The sequence below is a fragment of the Pongo pygmaeus genome, chromosome 14 (genome assembly GCF_028885625.2).
Source record: "Pongo pygmaeus isolate AG05252 chromosome 14, NHGRI_mPonPyg2-v2.0_pri, whole genome shotgun sequence".
Classification (NCBI taxonomy): Eukaryota; Metazoa; Chordata; class Mammalia; order Primates; family Hominidae; genus Pongo; species Pongo pygmaeus.
Window position 1 is genome coordinate 83428354 of NC_072387.2, and position 22622 is coordinate 83450975.

At 37.8% G+C, this 22622-nt stretch overlaps 1 protein-coding gene across 15 annotated transcripts in view; it reads right to left on the reverse strand.

The window, feature by feature from the left end:
- Positions 1-22622, reverse strand: part of KLF12 (KLF transcription factor 12) — a 458192-nt gene that overhangs the window by 385121 nt on the left and 50449 nt on the right. For 6 of the 15 annotated variants that reach the window (XR_010123592.1, XM_054446213.2, XM_054446215.2 and 3 more), the window contains exon 2: positions 10701-10761. The exons of 8 other annotated variants lie outside the window; for them this stretch is intronic. The gene's annotated coding sequence lies outside the window, so the exon portion shown is untranslated. Of the gene's footprint in view, positions 1-10700; positions 10788-22622 lie in introns of all 15 variants that reach the window. One more of the 15 variants, XM_063650931.1, reaches the window with a different exon arrangement.

The following is a 22622-nucleotide window of genomic DNA, read 5'->3' on the forward strand; positions in this document are numbered from 1 at the left end:
TTAACTGGAAAAAATATAAAAGTTGTGCCTTTCTAACCATAAATTTTAAGAAGTAAACAAAAGAATATATGAATATATAAGCCTTAGTCACATATAAACACCTATACTACATATTTCGGTGGGGTTTTTTTGCACTAGTGCTTGCTTTCAGAAGAAAAGTGCCAGCAGTCTTCCTCAGTTGTCTTGAGACTGTGGTTACCCTATTTCTAATAAACAAGGCAGCTTCCTGTCTCTGGCTTCTCATTGCTAAATCAGGGTTGAATTCTGGCAGCTTTCATAGCCCTGACCCCTGAGTGCACCCATGTTAAAGAGTGTCTGCTTTGCTTCATTCCTTATTGTAAAAAACGACTCATCATGGAGCACCTCTTGTTTTAAAATCTTGCTTTTCATCAGTGAAGCTCAAGATGAGTTAATTTCTTACACTCAAAACTTAGTCTCTCATTTTCTCTATATTTGTCTCTATTTGGTTGATGTATCTGGACTTTTTCTGAGTCTCTAAAGGGATGAAGCTGTGTACACTTTTAGATCGTTTCGGAAGTGGTTAAAACAGCATCCTGTAGATGATTTTATGATCAATCAAGTATTCATTTATGCTTTTCTCTTAAGTATCTTTAGTGACTGAGCCCATAAGGCAAGAGTTCATAGTCAGAAAATTAAAATGCACTTCATGTTACAAAACAATTTTTTTAAACAAGTGATAGAACTTGTTCTTAAGGGCTTAAAAATGCAATTTACAAGTATTTTCTTCCACTTTTGGGTTGTTCTGAAGTAATTTACTGTGCAGCATGATATTCAATTTGTCTTCAATATGCTGATAAATTATCTATAAATCTGTCTTTGTTTTGCTTGTAATCTCTTACAGAGCTGTGTCAGCAAAGGGCATCCTTTGCATTTCTGACCCTTTTCTGTTAAAAAAGAAAAATGAAAAAATCCATCTAGCTCTAGAAACCAAAGATTTCATCTCCAGCTTTTCACCATCACCATTTTCCTAACCCACAGGAACCTATTTTGTTGGATGGCTGGTCCCTTGACAATGAGACCCCACTTGAAATAACCTGAAAAGGCTAGAGATCCTCTTCACCCACTTTCTGTGTGGGCCATTACACAAGCCCTCATGCTTCCCAGAGATGTCAGAGCCCCAGCCGGTGTGAAATGGTGATGCTGTCAGTCAGCAGGAAAATTTTCTGCTTCTGAAAACCTCTCTCCGAGCTTCCTCTGTGCAGCACCTCCAGCTGCCTCGGTGCACCATGTCAGGGTGCTAAAATAGCTCAGGCTTGATGACTTCACTAGTTCTCACAAACAGGCCAGTTGGCAGAACTCTAATGCAGTCTGCTCCTGAGTGGAAGACATTTTTTTTTTCTCCCCACCATCCTCTAATATGAATACTTAGTTTCATTTTGACTCTGGAAGAAGTCTCCTTTCTGGGAGTCAATTCAGCACAAACTTAATGCAAACATTTCAAAATGCTTTAAGGAGACTTGAACTAAAGAGCTACCCTAACACCAATACCACGCATTCAGACTGCACTATTATTTCCTATGCTAACCTTCAAGGACATCAAAACCGCTAGGTAAATTAACCTTATTTAACAACCTTCATATTTCATTCATCTTAGGGCCAAATATCTTCCTCAAGAATAGTACCAATAACTGATAATCAACAAAGATTTTAAAGTCTTATTTCTCAGGTTTACTCCTTTCCCCACAAGTAAGGAGGTCAACAGAAAATATCAAAGTAAAAATTAACTACCACTACATGTACTCAGCATAAAATGACAGGGGGCCTTTAAAGGCAATGTCCTGTAATCACAGCAAACTTTAGTGATTAATACCCAAATAGATTTGAAATTTTTTTACAGTATAAGGTATTCATGCACTAAAAAAGGTGTTCTGTATTAGACTACCAAATTTTATTTTAGTATTTATAATTTTCCCTTATAGTTTTTCACTTCCTTTTGTAATTACCACATACTAGCAAAAAAAATACTACAAGAAAACTAGAACCTTCTGATGTTCCAGTATCCTAATTCAGTGCTGTGCCCAAGCTGCCCTTTGATTCCAAAAGAGAGCATTTAGATTAACTGCTTCAGTGCCCTGTGGACACAAAATTTATGCCCAGAGAAAAAGCTTCCATATGATTCTATAGACATGAGCTAATAAAATAATTTGGTTCACTGGTTTAAGATGGTTCCTCTAAAAGGGGTGCAATCCCTGTCCCCAAAAGAGGAAAAAAATCACTAACATTCTATTCCCAGCACCCCTCAGTTCCTCTCACTATCTATCCATCAAAACAGCATCTAAATACCACTGCCATCTTGCAACGGTGATGGTGGAAAACCACCCCTCTCCTTCACCAACAAAAACATCACAGGGATTCTTAGAGAACACACAGGCTCATATATAACTGTATATTTTTAAAATGCATTTTACCATACAATGATTTGTTCTTTCCATAAACATTTGCCTAGTACCTTGCATGTAGCAGGTATTACATGATTTTCTACAGGCATGAATAGTGCCTTCGTGGATTTCACTCACTCAATATTTAGTTAAGTATTATAAAGCGACATAACTTTAGCAAAATGAGACATGGGCGGCTGCAATCGTTTTGTTTATGTTAATCCAGTGACTTAGAAAATTTGGTGTTGATGATACATCCAAAGAAGCACTGGAGTCCGGAATTATAATAACCAGGGACATTTTGGGCATAGTTCAGAGACATGACCCAGAAATTAAGAGTTACCATGTCTCTCTCCTGTAGAAGCTAATAAACAAAGACACAATGGAGATTCTGAATGCTGCAAGGTCAATTATAAATGTCATTACAGATATAATAATTCACAGAGGAATGAAATAGGCTGAGTAGTTTGTGATGCTGACTGTACTAACCATCAAATTTTAGACCATAAAGGACCTTAGATCTAAAAATCTCACACTGTACTAATGATGTCTAGAAAGTTTGTGTGATTTGTACAAAGTCACAAAGTCACATAGGTACTAAGTTATCTCAGAATCAATGTTAGTTTTATTCATCCTGCATTCTTCCCATCATACTACTCTAAGTCTGATTCACACACACTCATGTATACGTTATTCTACTGTTTTTGATTCATACACAAATATACATGTACACACACATACTGGTCTGCCCAATTCAAACAAAAACACACACTTCAGTACTCTGCTTCTGATTCATACATACATAGACACAAACATTATACTCCCATATCCTGATTCATATACACATACATTCCACTATCCTCCATCTGATTCATACACACATTTTACTGATTCATACATACAATTTACATATATGTATCATATTACTCTGTATCTGATTCTTACACACACACACACACATATATATACACTCTATACTACTCTGTATCTAATTCATATGCACATACATATTGGCATGTATATACGCACTGAAATTTAAAACAGCAAATCATGGTCATATTCAAAACACATATATTTTAAAGTGAGAAATTCAAGTGTGAGCCAGCCACTTGTGTAACTATGTCAAAGTTACTGTAACTTACACTATGAAGTAATTTATCTGGATCTTCATTTACCTCTATAAGAGTCCCCAAAGAATTGAAAGAAATAAGACCTATGATGATGTAGAAATTCAGTGAACACACAGGCATCCATCTGCATGAAAATTTTGGTCAGGTCAAGGATGAGAATATGAGTGTTCTTTTGTGTGTTGTACTGTTTTCTGTAATATGGGATACAGAAGTGGATATACACAGAATCCAGGGACAGAGGATCATATTCTGTGTCCTTGTTCCAGGATAAATTTCCAGTTTCTGAGCCCATGAAGCAGTGTAGGAGTGATGTGAGGGAAGTGCATGAGCAACGTGGCTTGGGACCACAACTACAAAGTGTGACCTGAAGGAACATCCTCCCCTCTCAAGGGCTGGCAACATAGAGGGCTCTGAACGATCTCTCTAGACATGTGACATGAGGATTCTTACTGGAGTTAGAATCTCAATGATGAGCCCTTCACAGAGGTTTTATGAAGAAGGGGAGCAAGCAGTAGACAGAGATGGAGAAGACTCTTCAGGATAACTAGCTGATGCAATAATTCACATGTACATAGAAGACATTCCTGGGGATGCGGACATAAAAAGATTAGGGAGACTTTATGGAGGCTAGAGGTCCTGCAGGAGCAGGGAGGTGCATAAACAGAAAATGTGGATTGTTGTGGATTATATGCTCCATCCACATCCACAGGTCAGTAAGGCCCGTCGTCCTGCAGGCAACACTGAGAAGACGAGACTATGAAGAGGAGATATGGAACCCAACATCTGTGGGTTTCAGACTGTATGATGTTATTCTCAAAAAGTCGACTGAAGCAGATGGTGAATATTATGAACACTTGTTTTCTTAAGCTACTTGCTCTAGAAGTCCAGCACACTTTTCTTTATCCATAATTTTTCTTCATTATTAAATATATCCATTACCAACTCATAAATACATTATATTGAAAGAGCCTCTGTAGGCTGGGCCCAGTGACTCAGGCCTATAATCCCAACACCTTGGGAGGCTGAGGTGGGAGGATCGCTTGAGCTCAGGAGTTCAAGACCAGCCTGGGCAACATAGCGAGACCTTGTTTCTACCAGAAATCAAAAAAATTAGCCAGCATCCACCTGTAGTCCCAGTTACTCAGGAGGCTAAGGTGGGAGAATCACTTGAGCCTGCCTAGAAGGTTGATGCTGCAGCAAGCCATGATCCAAACAATGAGGTACTGCTTTTATGAGCCCTTTAGATAATACTATACTTTTAATTAAAATATAAAAATAAAACACCAAAAATAATCATGGTGATGTTATATGTGAATAATATATCTCTTTCTGGATTTTGCTTAACATTTAAATATCAAAGATAGCTGTCTTTGATAGTCCTCCCAAACTGGGCAGCACCATCACTCTGGCTTTCGAAGGGAGCTATAAAGCTCACTAGTAGTCAACTCGTAAAAATGGGGCATTATTCCTAAAAAGGAAATATACAGCTTTAAGCAAATAAACAATAGGTACTTTGAAGACCATTTTAAAGAACTTATCCATAGCCGAAGATAAACATCTGCTAAGGATCAAAAAGATCAGGCCCTGGGCAGGGGCTTGGGGGGCAGGGTGGACAGGGACACACATAGCTAACTGCTTTTCAAAAACTGGAAAATTAAAGCCCTCCTACCAAGGATTACAAGAAAACCCTCAAAGTTTAGCAGGTCAAGTACAAACTAATAATCAGGCCTGCCAAGAAAGAATTTGAACAACCTTGCAAAGTATTCCAAAGAAAATAAAAAATGTTGCTTAACAAGATAAAACCCTTGAAAATGAAGTGGGATTTTCTGCAAAGCATGTACATCAGATGAAAAAGAGTCTGTATACGAAATTGAATACCTTTGTCCTTGGTCTCTATTAAGTATTAAAAATATTGTAAATACTAAGTTATCTTTGGAAACAGGTTGCAGGAACTAAATCAAACAATTACTAACTTAAGGGAGAGTCTAAACCTAATTATTAAATTAGATATAACAAAAGTAAAGACCTGTGTGGCATTATCACAGTGTTAAAAACTCAAGAGGGAATTTGTAAATTGTTGGCACAAATGTAAAACCTAAATTACAACTAATCACTATACAGAAGGATGCAGTTGCTAACCAGGTACCTATCCACAAAATGTTCAAAATAAAGGCCTTTCAAGTATTGAAGAAACTACATATTTAGGAAAAAAACCACAGGAATTAATGATGTGATATGATTGAGCACTCACTCTACTTGATAGCAATCAACAGACAGTAACCAACCAAAGAATAGTTTTAAAAATTACATTTTGCCATGGTGAAAGCAGTGGATACATGACAGAGAAACAGATATATAAGCATGCACACTTCCAGGAGACAGGTGCTCAAAATGGTCTTATTTAACATTTTTATAAATGATGTCAGGGAAAGGGTATACAGGAAAGTAGGCAAGTTTGTATTAAGCTCTTCTAGTTACCAAAATGCCATGTAACGAGATAAAACATCCTTTTAGCATCAATCTGATAAATATGGTAGAATCCTTTTAACCAACTTCCGCTTAACCAACTGTCCAGATTAACCAATGAGCTCCATTCCCCTTGTAAATCATACTGACTGATGCACCTGGAATGTGACCAGACAGCTGGCTCCTCTCTGAGCAGACCGAGTACCTCAGCTCCCATCAGCCGAGGCACATTTTTAATAAGAGGTTTTATCCTAAACTTGTTTATGCAGTAATGCCTTATTTTTAAAATGTGATTTAATTAAATGATATATTACTTAAGGAAGTGAAATTTAAGAGGATGAAATGCAACACAGTGTCTATTTCTACGAAAAATAAGTTGTATGTTTTGAAAAATTTTAAAGATTCAGCTACCATAACAATTTTTTAAAACAATTTTTTAATACTGAATGAGGAAGCTATCTTAATTATACTACAATGGAAAAAATAAGAAATATCTTCAAAAGTGTTTACTTCTCTTTAAAGAAATATCAGAAATAATGGACAATCCATCATGGCTGTAATCCTGGTAAGAAGGATTAACATTGAACTCCATCTAGGGATTCATGCTGGAAGAAAGTGTGGATCCTACATCCAAAGTTTGCTAGAAAATGTATTTTTTACGTGTTAGGTTCAAATAAAATTTTTTCTTTTTTTTTTTTTTTGAGACTGAGTTCTGCTCTCTTGCCCAGGCTGGAGTGCAGTGGTGCGATCTCAGCACACTGCAGCCTCCACCTCCCAGGTTCAGACGATTCTCCTGCTTCAACCACCTCGGCAGCTGGGATCACAGGCATGCGCCATAACGCTCGGCTAATTTTCGTATTTTTAGTACAGACTGGGTTTCACCATGTTGGCTAGGCTGGTCTCGAACTCCTGGCCTCAAGTGATCTGCCCACTTTGACCTCCCAAAGTGCTGGGATTACAGGCATGAGCCACTGCACCCAGCCTAGTTGAATAAAATAATGAAGGTATGTATACATCATCTTTATACTCCTCTATCTTTTAACTAACTTTTTGACAAACTGACCAACTATTGATTCTTACTTCTGTCAAGGCTCCTGTGTATTTACTGTCATGTCTTCTACGTGCCAGGGACTATGACAGCTGCTGTGAATACAAAAGAGACTAAGGTTTTAGCCCTCCAAGTGGTCAAATGTAATTGGATAGACAGACATGATAACAAACAGTAGCTACTCATCATACTAAGCATTGTAAGCAAAGTTGACCCCTGAATAACACAGGTTTGAACTGCCTGAGTCAACTTACATGTGGTTCTTTTTCCCCAACCAAACACAAATGAAAAATAGAGTACTAGAGGGAAGCAAAGCTCTATATATGGAGGGCTGACTTTTCCTACAAGTGGTTCCACAAGGCAGGACTTGACTATGCACGGATCCTGGAACAAATCCCCAGCAAATATGAATGGACACTGGAAAAGCATTCTGTTAAGCATGGAAAAGAAAGTAAGTCTGGAGAGAGTAGAGTTGATGGTGGTGAGGCCTGCAGAGTGAGTTATGGTGACACAGATGAGGTACGAAGGCACATTCTGACAGATCATATGTGCAAAAAGCATGGCGCAACACCACAGGTCCAGGTACTAAACATCCCAAATAGTGGAGAGGTTGGAAAGGCTGGGTAGAAACAAGACCAAGAGGACAAAGTTATCTGAGTTTTAGACCATAAATTATGGGGAATCATATATTTTAAACAAAAGAGTGACACAATCAGACATATTTTAGCATAGTATCTTTTCCAACAGTTTAGAAAATGAACACAAGTAACAGAGGCAGAAAATAGGAGATTACGAAAATAGTCCAATAAAAAAATAGAAGAATAATATTAGGAAAGGTATATCAGCATGGCCGGTGACTGATGAGACATGAAAAGAGTGAAGGATAATACTGACTTAAAAATGGTTCCTAGGTTTAGGAATGTGGCATCTGGTGGTCAAAGATTCATTAATAAAAATAGGAAATGAAGGCATTTTAAAGCAACAGATAAAGAACAAAGTTGTGAACATGGTGAGTTTGAAATGCTATATATCCAAGAAAGAGATGACGAATATGAAGCTGGCCCTCACCAGCTAGTGCTCAAGAGAGGTGAAGAGATCTATTTAAGGACTCATTACTCTATGGGTAGAATTTGAAGCTGCAGAAATAAATGGGCATATGATGTAAGGGCAAATAGAGAAACGAGAAAGACAGATAAAACTCTTTCAAATGCCAAATTTAGAGGCAAGAAGGAGAGGAGACCCATCCACAAGACTACGAAGTGACAGGAAGCAGCAGCAGCATAGGAATGACATGAGAGCCAAAAGAAGAAAATTAAAGCAGGAAGTAATCAACCACATCAAATGCAAAAGCAAAGTCAAAGAAGATAACTCATGAAACCACTGTGCTTAGCAGGTAAACGACCACTAGCCGAGTCAGAGCTTCGTAGCAGGTGTGTACACTCAGGCACCTTGAGTTGGAGACAGAATGGACTATGAAGTGGGGACAAGCTCTTAAGAAGCTCTCCTTCAGCCAAGGGCCAAAGAGGGCAAGAGTCTTTTCTAGAGGATGAAAACAGAGGAATACGGGGTTTTGTTTGTTTGTTTATTCAAGATACAACTTTAGAGACCGGACCCTGACAGCAACAGCCACGATCCAAAACAGAGTGAGGGGAAGGATGGAAGAGGACTAGGCAGGGATAGGCCCACTAATTGGTCATGAAGAAGCTGACGGAGTTCTTGACTTACAGGGATCTACTGTCTTGGTGAAGCAGATACTAATCTATGAGAGTGAGAATGGCATTGTTCAGGCAGCAGGAATGAGAAGGGCAATGAAGTTTTAAAGCTCCCTGGGTGGGCAATGCAGCAGACCTTCTGAGACTCTGGGGTTGGGTCCGTAACATTTCCCTTATAGATAAGTAAAAGATATTTCATGAGGAAAAAAAAATAATTGATTGAAGTTTGTGGGAACATGGATGGCAGTTGTGAATAAACAGGAAGTGGGTCCAACAGTCACTATGAACAACTTATAGAAGATAGCTCTCTAATACTGTTAACACAATGCAAATACCAACAAAATATAAGCATTACCAAACAGAACTCAAAACAAAAATTACCTTTACAGAGCTGTGATGCTCTTCATAATGTTAACCACCACACCCTAATAAGTAATGCATGTTAAAGATGACAACTGCTTACACTTCATTCATCATGAGAATGGAGAGTACTATATAAAAATAATATGGAGTTTCAGTCTAGAAACATAAACTAAATAATCTATGGAATCCTAGTTGCCACGAATTTTATAACACCATTTGTCCATCTCATCCTGGCAACAGTACACCCAGGAGTATTTTATTAAAACCTGACAGAAATACAAATAATATAAAGAAAATGAATCAATTGCTATTTCATATGGCAGGTGTTAAACCTATAATCCACGAGACTAAAATTTTTAAAACTTCATAAAGTTTTAAGAAATGACTGGGGCCGGGCGCAGTGGCTTCCACCTGTAATCCCAGCACTTTGGGAGGCTGAGGTGGGCGGATCATGAGGTCAGGAGATCAAGACCATCCTGGCTAACACAGTGACACCCCGTCTCTACTAAAAAAAATACAAAAAAATTAGCCAGGCGTGGTGGCGGGCACCTGTAGTCCCAGCTACTCGGGAGGCTGAGGCAGGAGAATGGTGTGAACCCGGGAGGCGGAGCTTGCAGTGAGCCAAGATTGCGCCACTGCACTCCAGCCTGGGCGACAGAGCAAGACTCCATCTCGGAAAAGAAAAAAAAGAAATGACTGAATGGCAAACCAAAACGGATTCAAAGAAACAAGTAGTAGCTTAAAGAAATTAAGATATGAGTGAACTATGTTAAAGGGGCAACCCCATCACGAAGCTACAGGGGAGAAAACTGATTGGTCATGGGTCTGATTGTGTATGGTGATTTCTTATTTTAAATCAATACCAATGGAAACAATGAACAATTCTCCATGTATTAACAGAAGAGTGTTAGTGTAATGTAATGAATAGCATCTTCTAAATTTTCCTCCCCGACTCCCCCACCCGAACAACTGGACAATCTACCACAGAAACTTAACATCACACAATATAGAATACTGGGGTAGTATCCAAACCTCCTTATGAACCCCCAAGTTCTCTCTACAAAAGAAATTTTAACTAGAAATGCAAATTTACCTGGAAATAAAACAGATGAAGGCAGATTGATGCCATCTGGCTTTACTTCAAATTATATTCTACCTTTATTATAACTCAAGTGTTTGTATATTATCATACATTTCTTTTGTACCTATTAGCACTTAATGGAGTGTCTGGAATATGGTACATGCTCATTAAAAAGAAATATGAAAATATGATAATGAAAAATGCATGAATTCTTATCAACTCCTAAATGTCTATTTCCAAGATCTTTATAAGAATTAAGAAATACAAATATATATATATATATGATTATCTACAAGAAACTAAACAACAATGTTAAAAATAGCATACAATCTGCGAGGTGCAGTGGCTCACACATATAATCCCAGTACTTTGGGAGGCCAAGGCAGGAGGACTGCTTGAGGCCAGGAGTTCAAGACCAGCCAAAGCAACATAGCAAGATCCTCTACAAAAGATTTAAAAAGTTAGCCAGGTGTGGTGGCACAGGCCTATGGTCCCACCTACCTGGGAGGCTGAGGCAGAAGGATCCTGAGCTGCAAGCTGGGATGGCTCCACTGCACGCCACCTGGGTGACAGAGCAAGACCCCATTTCTGTGTGTATAAATACATACATACATACATACAAAAAATAGCATACAATGACTACAATGTAAGCTACAATTTTTGAAACTCTCCTTTTTTAAATAACCCAGCATCTGTGTTGTCACACTCCTCAGACACTGCTGAAGGTTGTCAAGAAGTAGCTAATATGACCATTGATATGGTTTTGCTGTGTCCCCACCCAAATCTCATTTGCACTATAGTTCCTGTAATCCCCACATGTCATGGGAGGGACCCGGTGGGAGGTAATTGAATCATGGGGGTGGGTTCTTCCCGTGCTGTTCTCATGATTGTGAGTAAGTCTCATGAGATTTAATGGTTTCATAAGGGCAGTTCCCCTGCAGATGCTCTCCTGCCTGCTGCCACGTTAAGACGTGTCTTTGCTCCTCCTTTGCCTTCTGCCATGATCGTGAGGCCGCCCGAGCCATGTAGAACTGTAAGTCCACTAAACCTCTTTTTCTTTACAGATTACCAAGTCTTGGGTACTTCTTCATAGCAGTATTAAAATGGACTAATACAGCCATCTATTTGATTGATTTTGTTTTCTTTTTTGCTCAGGAATTCTGATGACATGATTTTAAAATACAAGATTTTTAAAAAAATCAGTTATTTGCCATAGATTGAGGGTAGGACAGTGGAATCACATGCAGTGATGTTGACCTTTGTACTTCCGTAAATCTCTCTAAGACTTTTTTGAGGCATAGGAAGTTCTAAATCCTGCTCAATGCTGCTTAAGGAAATGCTTTGTTCAGGCTGTTTTTAGAGAAAACAGTCAATAACTACGCTTGTTTCTTTGAGTTCAGCTGCACCAGCTGCTGACTTAATGACACTGAAATTAGGAAGTTTTGTTCTAATGGTGGCCACACAGAAGCTCCATTGGTATACCCAAAGGGTTACCAAACAAAATATTTTTTAAACAGGCACACACCAACACACATGTCCACAAAATACACTATTTGCAAAATGGAATAAGGAGTCAAATGGCCCAAATACAAAGTATAAGGATTGAGGTGGGAATGCAGTGTGAGGGAAGAACCCCAAAGACTAAACTCCAATCACTTCATTTACAAAGCAAAAGCTGAATTTACTTTTGAAAATATTTTCCTAAGAACATGCGGCATGCTATGTCTCTAGTTATCATTCTGCATGTCGCATACATAAATTTAATAATGCCAATAGTAACAGCAAAGACTCAAACAGAAGGAATGCCTTGTTAATAAGCTTTGCAATCTGTCTTGCCCCATTTTATATTTTCAATAGAAGCACTGCAGAAATATACATAACCCAGCAATCTATACCTGTTTACTCTTATTTAGAAGACATTTTCTATATGCTGAGAGGCTGGAAAGCTAGAAATAACCAAGTAAAAGAATCACTGATTAAAAAGCAATATAAAACACTATCCCTTCTGCTAACTGTTTTCTCACTCTTAAGAGAGAGAGACAGTGTGTGTGTGTGTGTGTGTGTGTGTGTGTGTGTGTGTGGACGCATGCACAGAGGCATGTGCACATTTTGCTACTCTGAAGCACTCTTTTTCGCTATGTCAAGTCAACTCTAAAACATCCAAGCAACTCTAGGGAAGTTCAGGAGGGATGAACAAACCCAGTGAGCTCTGATAAACTGGTACAGGGAGACAGCATGTGTCCTCTTGCTCCCAGAGAAGGAAATCTGCCAAGAGACCAAACAGGGTTCTAAGACCTGCAGAAGGTCTCCTGGGACAGCCTTCTCTAACTTAAAACCCACCAAAATATCCATTTTCCCTATCATCTAACTGGACTCTGATCTTACCCAAAACTCCATAGTTCAGTGGATCCCAGGTACCAGGTACCATTCCAATGCTTGGAATGTTCCTGGATATCAATGATTAGGCCCTCATGGCCGAATCACCTCTTAAAGGCCCCACCTGTTAATACCATCACATTGGCCATGAATTTCCTTTTTATTTTTTAACTTTTATCTTAGGTTTGGGGGTACATGTGAAAGTTTGTTATATAGGTAAACTCATGTCATGGGGGTTTATTGTACAGATTATGTACAGATTATGTAGGATTCATGGAGAAGAGAGACCAAAGTTACCTGTCTTAACCAACTACATCCTGATGGCTTAAGCCTGGCTAAAGCTGGCATGTTCCTGACTAGAAAGGGGAAAAAGACAGACAAATGAGGAAGTGACAGATAATGCTTGGAATGTTCCTGGATATCAAAAAGGCATAATTTCTACAAAGGAACTGAAGCACACAGCACAGCAGTATGCCAAGAGGGCTCAGCTGTGATTCTATTCAATTCAACAAATATTTATTAGGCATCTTCTGCCAACTAAAATGTAAGAAGGATTCCAAATTGTATTTATATCCTTAGGATATAAAACAGTGCTGGAACAGACAGTAGGCACTTAATAAATGTTGAAGGAAGGAATAAAAGGAAAGCAAGAAAAGGACAAGAAGGAAGGGAAGGAAGGAACGTCTACAGGGCAGGAATTTACTAAGCACTGAGGATGTGAAGATAAAAAATATGGCAAATTAGCTTCAAAGGTTCTGGACAGTGATTTAGTCAGGGTCCTTTTCTCCATTTTCTAATCTAACTTTGGTTTAATCAGTCCTTTTTCTTGAAGGATCAGACAGATAAACAAAAGGTAAGCTAGATTAAAAAAATAATAATAAGCTGCAGGTTTCTGTTACTAAAATTTGATCACAAGAATGTAAAGCAATGGCTCTCAATCCTGCCACACATCAGAGTCATACAGGAAACTTAAATTTGCCAACTATTGACATGTAGGTCCCATGCCAGATTAAATTACCAATTAAATTACAATCTCTGGGGAGTAGGTAAAGGTACTAGTATTTTTAAATACTCATGTGATTCTAATCTGCATCAAACACTGAGAACCACTGATCATTAAACAATGCTATGTAAAGTTTTCTGCCTATATTCCACTGTGAACTTAATAAGCAAAAACATAAATCTACATTTAATGACCACATGTTATGTTTATAGCTCCTCCCACAATATAGGAAACTCATAGGTTTAAACAAACATCAATGAACTTTGTTTCTCTGACTACACACAAAAAAGTGGAAAAATAGTAAGACACTGATATAACAACAACAAAAAGCCATACACACAAGGCAGGTATTTTAAACATCTAGTAAAATTTTCCCAGCCCAGCACACCAGCAGAAAGGGTCTCTAAATGGCTGAGAAATAATTACAGTATAATTAAAGGTTTTCAAACACAATTCTGACATTACCTTGAAGATTAATTATTTTGTTATAATTACCTATACTTTCTTAAAAGCAGCTCTGTTCTTAACAGCCAAAAACTGAAAACAAGCCGGATATCCCTGAATACCACTACTTTAAAAGTAGGTTTTCTTATGTTCTAAAATTAATTGTGGTGATGGTTGCACAACTCTGAATATATTAAGAACTAAAGAATTGTACATTTTAAATAGGGGAATTGTATGGTACAGAAATTATATCTTGAGAAAGCTATCATATTTTTTAAAAGAAAATTTTAAAAGGTAGATTTACTTTCTTCACTATATTTAAAATATGACTGTTTTCATAATTGTGCATCTTAGTGCATTTGTGCTGCTATGATAAAATAACCTAGATTATAAAAACAAAATAACCTAAGTAATTTATAAAGTAGAGAAATTTTTTTCCTCACAATTCTGGAGGCTGGAAAGTTCCAGATCAAGGGGCTGGCAGGTTTGTCAGACACATGAGGGGTGTTCTCTGCTTCCAAGATGGCGCCTTGACCCTGCATTCTTTGGAGGAAAGGAACACCGTGGTGTTCCCCACACAGTGGAAGGTGGAAGGGCAAAGGAGCTGAAGGCTATGTGAAGCCTCTTTTATAAGGGCCTTAATCCCATTCATGAGAGCAGAAACCCTCATGGCCTAATTACCTCTTAAAGGCCACACCTCTTAATACCATCACGTTGGCCATGAATTTCCTTTTTATTTTTTAACTTTTATCTTAGGTTTGGGGGTACATGTGAAAGTTTGTTATATAGATAAACTCATGTCATGGGGGCTTGTTGTACAGATTATTTCATCACCCAGGTATTAAGCCCAGTACCCAATAGTTATTTTTTCTGCTCCTCTCCCACCTCCCACCCTCCACCCTCTAGTCGACCCCAGTGTCTGTTGTTCCCTTCTTTGTGTTCATGTGTTTTCATCATTTAGCTCCCACTCATAAGTGAGAACCTGTGGTATTTGGTTTTCTGTTCCTGTGTTACTTCGCTGAGGATCACAGCCTCCAGCTTCATCCATGTTCCCACAAAAGACACGATCTCATTCTTTCTTATGGCTGCATGGTATTTTGTGGTGTATATGTACCACATTTTCTTTATCCAGTCTGTCACTGATGGACATTTAGGTTGATTCCATGTCTTTGCTATTGTGAACAGTGCTGCAATGAACACAGGTATGCACGTGTCTTTAAGGCAGAATAATTTGTATTCCTCTGGGTATATATAACCAGTAATCAGATTGCTGGATTGAATGGTAGTTCTGCCTTTAGCTCTCTGAAAAATTGCCACACTGCTTTCCCCAATGGTTGAACTAATTTACTCTCCCACCAACAAGGGGACACATTCAAACTACAGCACTGCATTTGGACTATGAGTAACCCACAAAATATTAAATCGTGTTTTAATATCAAATCTCACTTCTTTTTCATGTTCTTCTAAACTCAAGGGTATATTCTATACTAAAAGAATTATGGCTTCAACCTGAAGCAAAATTTTGAAACTATAAAAGTTAACATTAAAAACTTATAATTAACAGTATAATAATTAGAGGGCGGGGGATGAAATGTGATTAAGTTAGTGAATCACTCAGCGTGATGCACCGAAAATGAAGCAGGCCTAAGAGCAGGAAGTCCCAAATCCTAGTTCTGACCCCCATCATTTGTGAGATGAGTATCCTTGGACAATTGACTCAAAATGGTGATAAAAATTTTAAATCACAAATTCATTCTGAGAATAAACTGAAGCAGTGTTCAATAAATCATTTGAAAATTGTTTGGTGGCTTTAAAAAGTGTTGAAATTATTTTGGCTTTGTTGCAAAAAGAGAAAGAACAAGTTCTCGGACATGGTTGCTTTGTCCAGGAATCTCCGAAATTTTGTTCTCTGCCAAATTTTCCTTGTAGCATCAGTTAAACTGCCTTAATTTTTCTTGTCTATGTATTTTCTCATCTATAAGAGGGAGATGTGTTTGTCTTTTAAGAAGTTATTAAACTTCTAAATTAAGTCCTCCGCTTCACTCTGGAGAATAAATGCAGCTGATGTAACAAACTGGTGGCCTGGCTTCTTTCATCTGCCTTTCAGACCAAGGAAGATACAGTGTGTTTTTGTAATATTGCAGCGACTGCATGTGAAGTTTGTTTGTTTGTTTAGTGGCTTTCTGACAAGAGTCCCAGCCAGCCAAAGTGAAGGAAAGCAGTTACTGAGGGGCATGGGAGTTCTGGAACCTACAAGAGCAGATTTACACAGTGGATCTTAATCAGGAGGAGTGCACATTTACAGTCAAGGAGAAAAGCCAAAATTCCATGCATAGAAGTATAACTTTTTACAATTAGTCTCCCTTTCATAAACTGTCATGGTGAAGCTCTGCAAATTACTTGATCCCATTTCAAAAAATTGTACTTTTCTCCAAAGCACATAACTGTTACCCCAAAAGATAAAAACCATATTAATAAAAATGCTTTTCATCTAGAAACAGAAGACACGTGCTTGTGGAAATGTTTCACCAACCTTTTTCAAGCATTAGTTAAAACTGTTACAAGGCATAATTATAAATGGCCATAAATTTAACACTATTATTTAATTAAATATTTGACTCTTTTGTAACAATTACTTGTTATATTAAATTTCAAATTTCCATAATTGTGTGATGATATAGAAATATATGTATATACCTACATATGTGTGAGCTGCTCAAATGTAATTAATGGTGCACTTTTATTCTCTATTATTGTGTGGAAAACATTCCGACTCAAAATAAATGAAGCATAATCATTCAGAATAATGACTCAAATATACTGATTAATGACACCAAATAACTTCTCTGTTCCTGAGTTAAATTAAAACATTTATAGTCTGGGAATTATAGGGGTATCCCTAAATGAGTGTTTTCTAGACAACCATTTTCCCTTCCAGGAACCACCTACCCCCGTCACTGGAAATGAGTTCCTAGAGACTATAAAATGTACCATATTATCTTAAGTGCAAATAAGAAACAAAAACTCTATCCGTTAAGCTATTAGACAATGCCAAATCGCCTTCAGAGATGTTTCAAAGCAGGGCAGGAGAGAGTGGGAAAGAACATGCCTGCATCCCAGACTTGATATATGGTATTCTGTTCCCACAGTAGGCACTCAGTAAATGTTTATCAAAGAGACATTTTTTAAATGTTGCACAAGGTATTTTCAAACTTCTTTAAAATTTGAAATAAGCCAGTCACCAGAAGAACTCACTTATATGAGGTACCTAAAGTAGTCAAATTCGTAGAGACACAAAATAGAACGGTGGGTACCAGGGGCTGAGGGGAATGAGAAGTTACTGTCAAATGGGTAGAGAGATTCCATTTTGCAAGATGAAAAAAGTTCCGGACATGTATGGTGCTGATGGTCGCAAAACATTGTGAATTCACTTGATGCTAGTGAACTGTACACTGGAAAATGGTTGTGCTGGTAAATTTATGTTATGCATATTTTATGACAATTAAAAATAACAAAAAGATTTCCATAGGAAAAAAACAGTATGTAAGATGGACTTGCAAAACTATAAAACTCTTGATCTGGAAAGGACCTAAATTCAACCCAACTTATCAAGATAACTTGATAAGGTAACTTTTCCTTGAAAACTACTTTTGCAGAAATACTGAGTCCTTTTTCAATGGACTGGTGAGAAACTTGCAGTTTCCAAACAAAAAGTCTTGCTGAGATAGTGCTTCACACAACCAGCTTACCATCAGAATCACCATGGGCTTTTAAAAGACTTCCAGACAACTCACACCTATTAGGATGGCTACTATCAAAAGAAAGAAATAAGTGTTAGCAAGAAAGTGAAAAATTGAAATTCTTGTTTACTGTTGGTAGGATTATAAAATGGTACAACTGCTAAGAAAAACAGTATGGCAGTTCCTCAAAAATCTAAAAACAGAATTACCATATGATCCAACAATTTCACTTCTGGATATATATCCGAAAGGATTAAAAGCAGGGACCCTTGCTACCCACATTCACATCAGCATTATTCCCATTAGCCAAGAGGTGGAAGCAAACCCAAAAGTCCATCAAAAGATGAATGGATACACAAAATGTGGTATATACATACTATGTACTATTATTCAGCCTTATAAAGGAAGAAAATTGTCACATGCTACAACATGGAGGAAACTTGAAGACATTATGCTAAGTGAAATAAGCCACTCACAAAAAGTCAAATACTGACTGATTCCACTTAAAGTTCCAAGCCAGGTGTGGTGGCTCATGCCTGTTATCCCAATTCTTTGGGAGGCCAAGGCTGGAGGATTACTTGGGCCTAGGAGTTCAAGACCAGCCTGAGCGACATAGTGAGACTCCATTTCTACAGAAAAAAAGTTGTTTTTTTTAAAATTAGCTGGGCATGGTGGTGCACACCTGTAGTTCCAGCTACAAAGGAGGCTGAGGTGGGAGGATCTCTTGAGCCTGAAAGTTCGAGGCTGCAGTGAGCTGTGATCACACCACCACACTCAAGTCTGGGTGACAGAGTGAGTTCTGGATGCCTATTGCACAACACTGTGAATATACAATACTTAACACAATTTAACTGTACGTTTAAAAATGGTTAAGATGGTCCAAAAAAAAAAAAAAGCAATGTATATGTTAGATAAGTAAATAAAAGATTTCCTGACTCCTAACCCAAGCCTACTGGCTTAGAATTTCCAGAGATTAGGGTAAAATAACTGGTATTTCTAAAAAGCTTCCCAGGAAATGGCTCCACAATCAACACAGATCTATCAATTCCATCAGTTTCCAACCTGTAAGTAACTAAAACACAATGGCAGCCATGTTTAACATTTTATTTTGTTTTTAAGACTGTTTATAGGTACACATAAAGTATTTCTATAAGCAATGGAAATTGATCAGTTTGACAACACCACTAAAAAAGGTATGGTGTGGATTTTAATACTGATACTGATAAGGAAAGAGACAAAGGAAGCCCTTTAAGTCTCTCTCTCTACAACATGCCATCTTCCTATCATTGAACTGATAACAGTGGGAGGAGCCCTAGTCCACTGACAGCAGCTCTACCTGCATCATGCCTGTGATTTACACAGAGCCCCAAGTCTTCCTCCATTGGGTGTGCAAACATTCAGAAAGCCTCTGGTACGAAATGACCAACCAGTATCAACCCTGGTCCAGAGAGTTCTAGAAAACTAGTCAAACGATTAAACAGCAGTGTAGCAAAAGAGGCAAATAAAATAGGTCTTATAATCTAGCTCTGCCACATAACCGCCAGGTGATCTTAAGCAAGATACTGACTTTGATTACATTACAAAAAAATAACAGGGATGGTACTCACAGATTTGTCATGAAACTTCCACTGAGATAATACACATGTAAAACATTTAGCACAATAAATGGTGTAAAATAGGTATTCAGTAATCAAAAGATGACATTTTCACTGCTGATCTTCTTTCATCTCCTCTTTTATAAAAATTATCTTAAGTACTATAGATTTCAGGACTAATCATTCCCTAAATATGTACTGATTTTTATTTCTAGTCCTAATTTACCTCAAGAACCATGCTTAATAGTATTACATTTTTTTCTATGTCCTTTGAAGCTCATCACATGGTACTAAGCAACCAGTAGACATGTTATTTATCAACTTAATCATTCACTCAACAGATAATGGATCTGCCATGAGCAAGGCATCATCCTAGGCACTAGAATACACTGATCCCTATCCCTGAGTTTATGATCCATGCTCAATAAAATCTATTCTGTTTTATTGAATTATTTATTGCAACAGCAGAAACACATACATATCTTTGCATACAGGCATGGAACGCCTCCTTCCATAGATTTACAATAACCTATTCTCCTATGTTACTCCTGCCAGAGAATGTCAGAAAATAAGTCACCTTATTTAATTATTAAAACTATTAATTTCAACTATGTAGACAACTATAGTGTCTCATGTTCCAGCCCCTTCAAACAATGGGTTGGTCTAAAAATGAAAAATGTCTGTACATGCCCATTAGCTTGTAAAAGAGCCAATGTAAAACCAAAGAATTGTTACCTAATTAAAAGTAATTTGCTGCAAAATTATTGATTCAAGAACAAAAGAAATTCACATAAAGAAAAATATTTTCGGCCAGGCAAGCTGGCTCACACCTGTAATCCCAGCGCTTTGGGAGGCCAAGGCAGGAGAACTCCTCGAGCCCAGGAATTCAAGACAAACCTGGGCAACACAGCAAGACCCTGTCTCTTAAAAACAACAACAACAACAACAAAGTTAGCCAGGTGTGGTGGTGCGTACCTGTAATCCCAGCTACTTGGGAGGCTGAGGCAAGAGGATCACCTGAGCCCAGGAGTTCCAACTGCCATCTAGCCTTCACAATTTCTCTCCAATCCACACATGTCCTTTTCACATGTAAAATTTCTTCCAGTTAGGAAAAAATATAAGTGAGCTAAAAAACATAGCTTGAGCTTTCATAGCTACTCCACTATACTATACTACTTATACTATAGGTAGCTAAGAGATTATGTGATATTAAACTAAAGATTCTATCAATAGAGTCTATCAATTTTCTCCATTCATTTAGCACCACACTTTATTCTCCCCAACCCTTTTTTTTTCCAACCCCTCTGACACCCTCACCTCCACCATTCCCCAGATTTTACACTGTGTGCTGACTTAAACATCTGCTCCGCTAAGAAAGACCAAATACAAGTTGTTTTTAGTGACGATGAACATGTACATATTTTTGTATAAGATGAGTATCTAGTTTGCTATTTCTGGCAAAAGGGCAGGGAACATCCAAGGTTGTCAGTATAACTTTTATCTCTTGTGATTTAACTGGACCTTTAGCAAGCACAGAATATAACTTCAAAAGAAAGAAAGGATTTTTTCCATGATTAAACAAACAAAGCCAGGGAGCATTTTCCCGGGGCAGGGAAGGGGAGGCACACTGAGAGACCTTCCGGCAAGAGTTAGGTTAGTAAAAAATTCTGAGGGAGGAAAAGAAGAAAATACAAGAATTACTGTTTTTACATTAAGCAAAGCAAAACAAGTACAGGCAAAAAAAGAAAAATGTTTCAACAAAGGTGACAATATGAAATTTAAAAATAAGGAAGAGTGACTTGACAAAGTTTACCTTGAGTTATCTGACAACACTGAAATGGGTTGGACAAAGTACACAGTAAGCTCAAACATCCTGGCTTTAAAAGCGTGGGGCCCACAGTCAGGCATCATCTCTAGATCATCCATTATTATCTGTCTTATAAGGAGTAATGGTAATTTAGACAAATCCAATCCAATTTATTTCATCAAATATGTATTGAGGCCGGGCGCAGTGGCTCACGCCTGCAATCCCAACACTTTAGGAGGCCAAGGCAGGCGGATTACTTGAGCCCAGAGACCAGACTGGGTAACATGGCAAAACATTGTCTCTAAAAAATACAGAAAAATTAGCCCAGGTATGGTGGCGCATGCCTGTAGTCCTTGCTACTCAAGAGGCCGAGGTGGGAGGATCACCTGAGCCCAGCAAGTCAAGGCTGCATTGAACCGTGATTGCGCCATTGCGCTCCAGCCTGGGCAACAGGAGTGAGACACACACACACACATAAAAAAACAAACATTTAATACATTTTCATGTACAAAAACTCTAAGTACTCTAGGAGATACATAAATCCAAGTCTAAGATGTGTTTAAGTAACTTATACCACAGCTAATTTTCAAAAGTTTGTCCAGTTAATATTGAATTGAGAATTTGGCTCAACAATATGAACTTGACATGTTTTATAGCTCAAACATAATTGAGTAATGGCAATTTCATAGGTTCAACGGTTTGTATAATACTGATATTAAAAGGTAATGAAGTAACTGTGAAATACAAGTCTAGGCAAAAAGTCTCTTAGGGTACAGAAGTTAAAATGCAAAATAAAAAGTAATTCATTTTGTCTCTGGAAAGCAGGTTGGCTTCTTGGATCAGGTGGCATATGAACTAGGCAGAAGTTTCTGAGATTTGGAATTGTTAGAAGAGAGAATACAGTGAGATAGGGAATAGCAGATGGGGATTTTAGACTGGAAAAGCAAGATTTCTTATAGCATAGAATCATAAAGTGTAACAGAATAATTTAAATAATAAAATTATCTATTTTAATGTTATAGAACAAGTACATGAGGTTCGCTATTAAAAATAATTTAGACGCTATTAACTTGGAGACTTGGATATTACACGTCTCATAACCGAATAAATAGGGTGATGTAACAAATATAAAAGTTTTCTGATCAATGATAAAAGAAAAATTAAATAAGAGCATTGAATCAACCATTCCCTATAAAAGGGCTACCAACTTTCTCCACTTCAGAGAAGTGTCAACATAAAACATTAAAAGCTCCTCACTCTATTACAAATGCAGCAGAATCCCACAGATCATCCTATTCTGTTCTGTGATGGGCCACAGACTTCCCCTTGACCATTGTTCTCATGATTGTCTCTGCCCCAAACACCAGGGTTTTTATAAAGTCCCCATTAGATTTTAAAGGTCAAGTTCTTCCTACCACTCTGCTTACAGATCACTAGAAGTCACCACAAAACATTTAC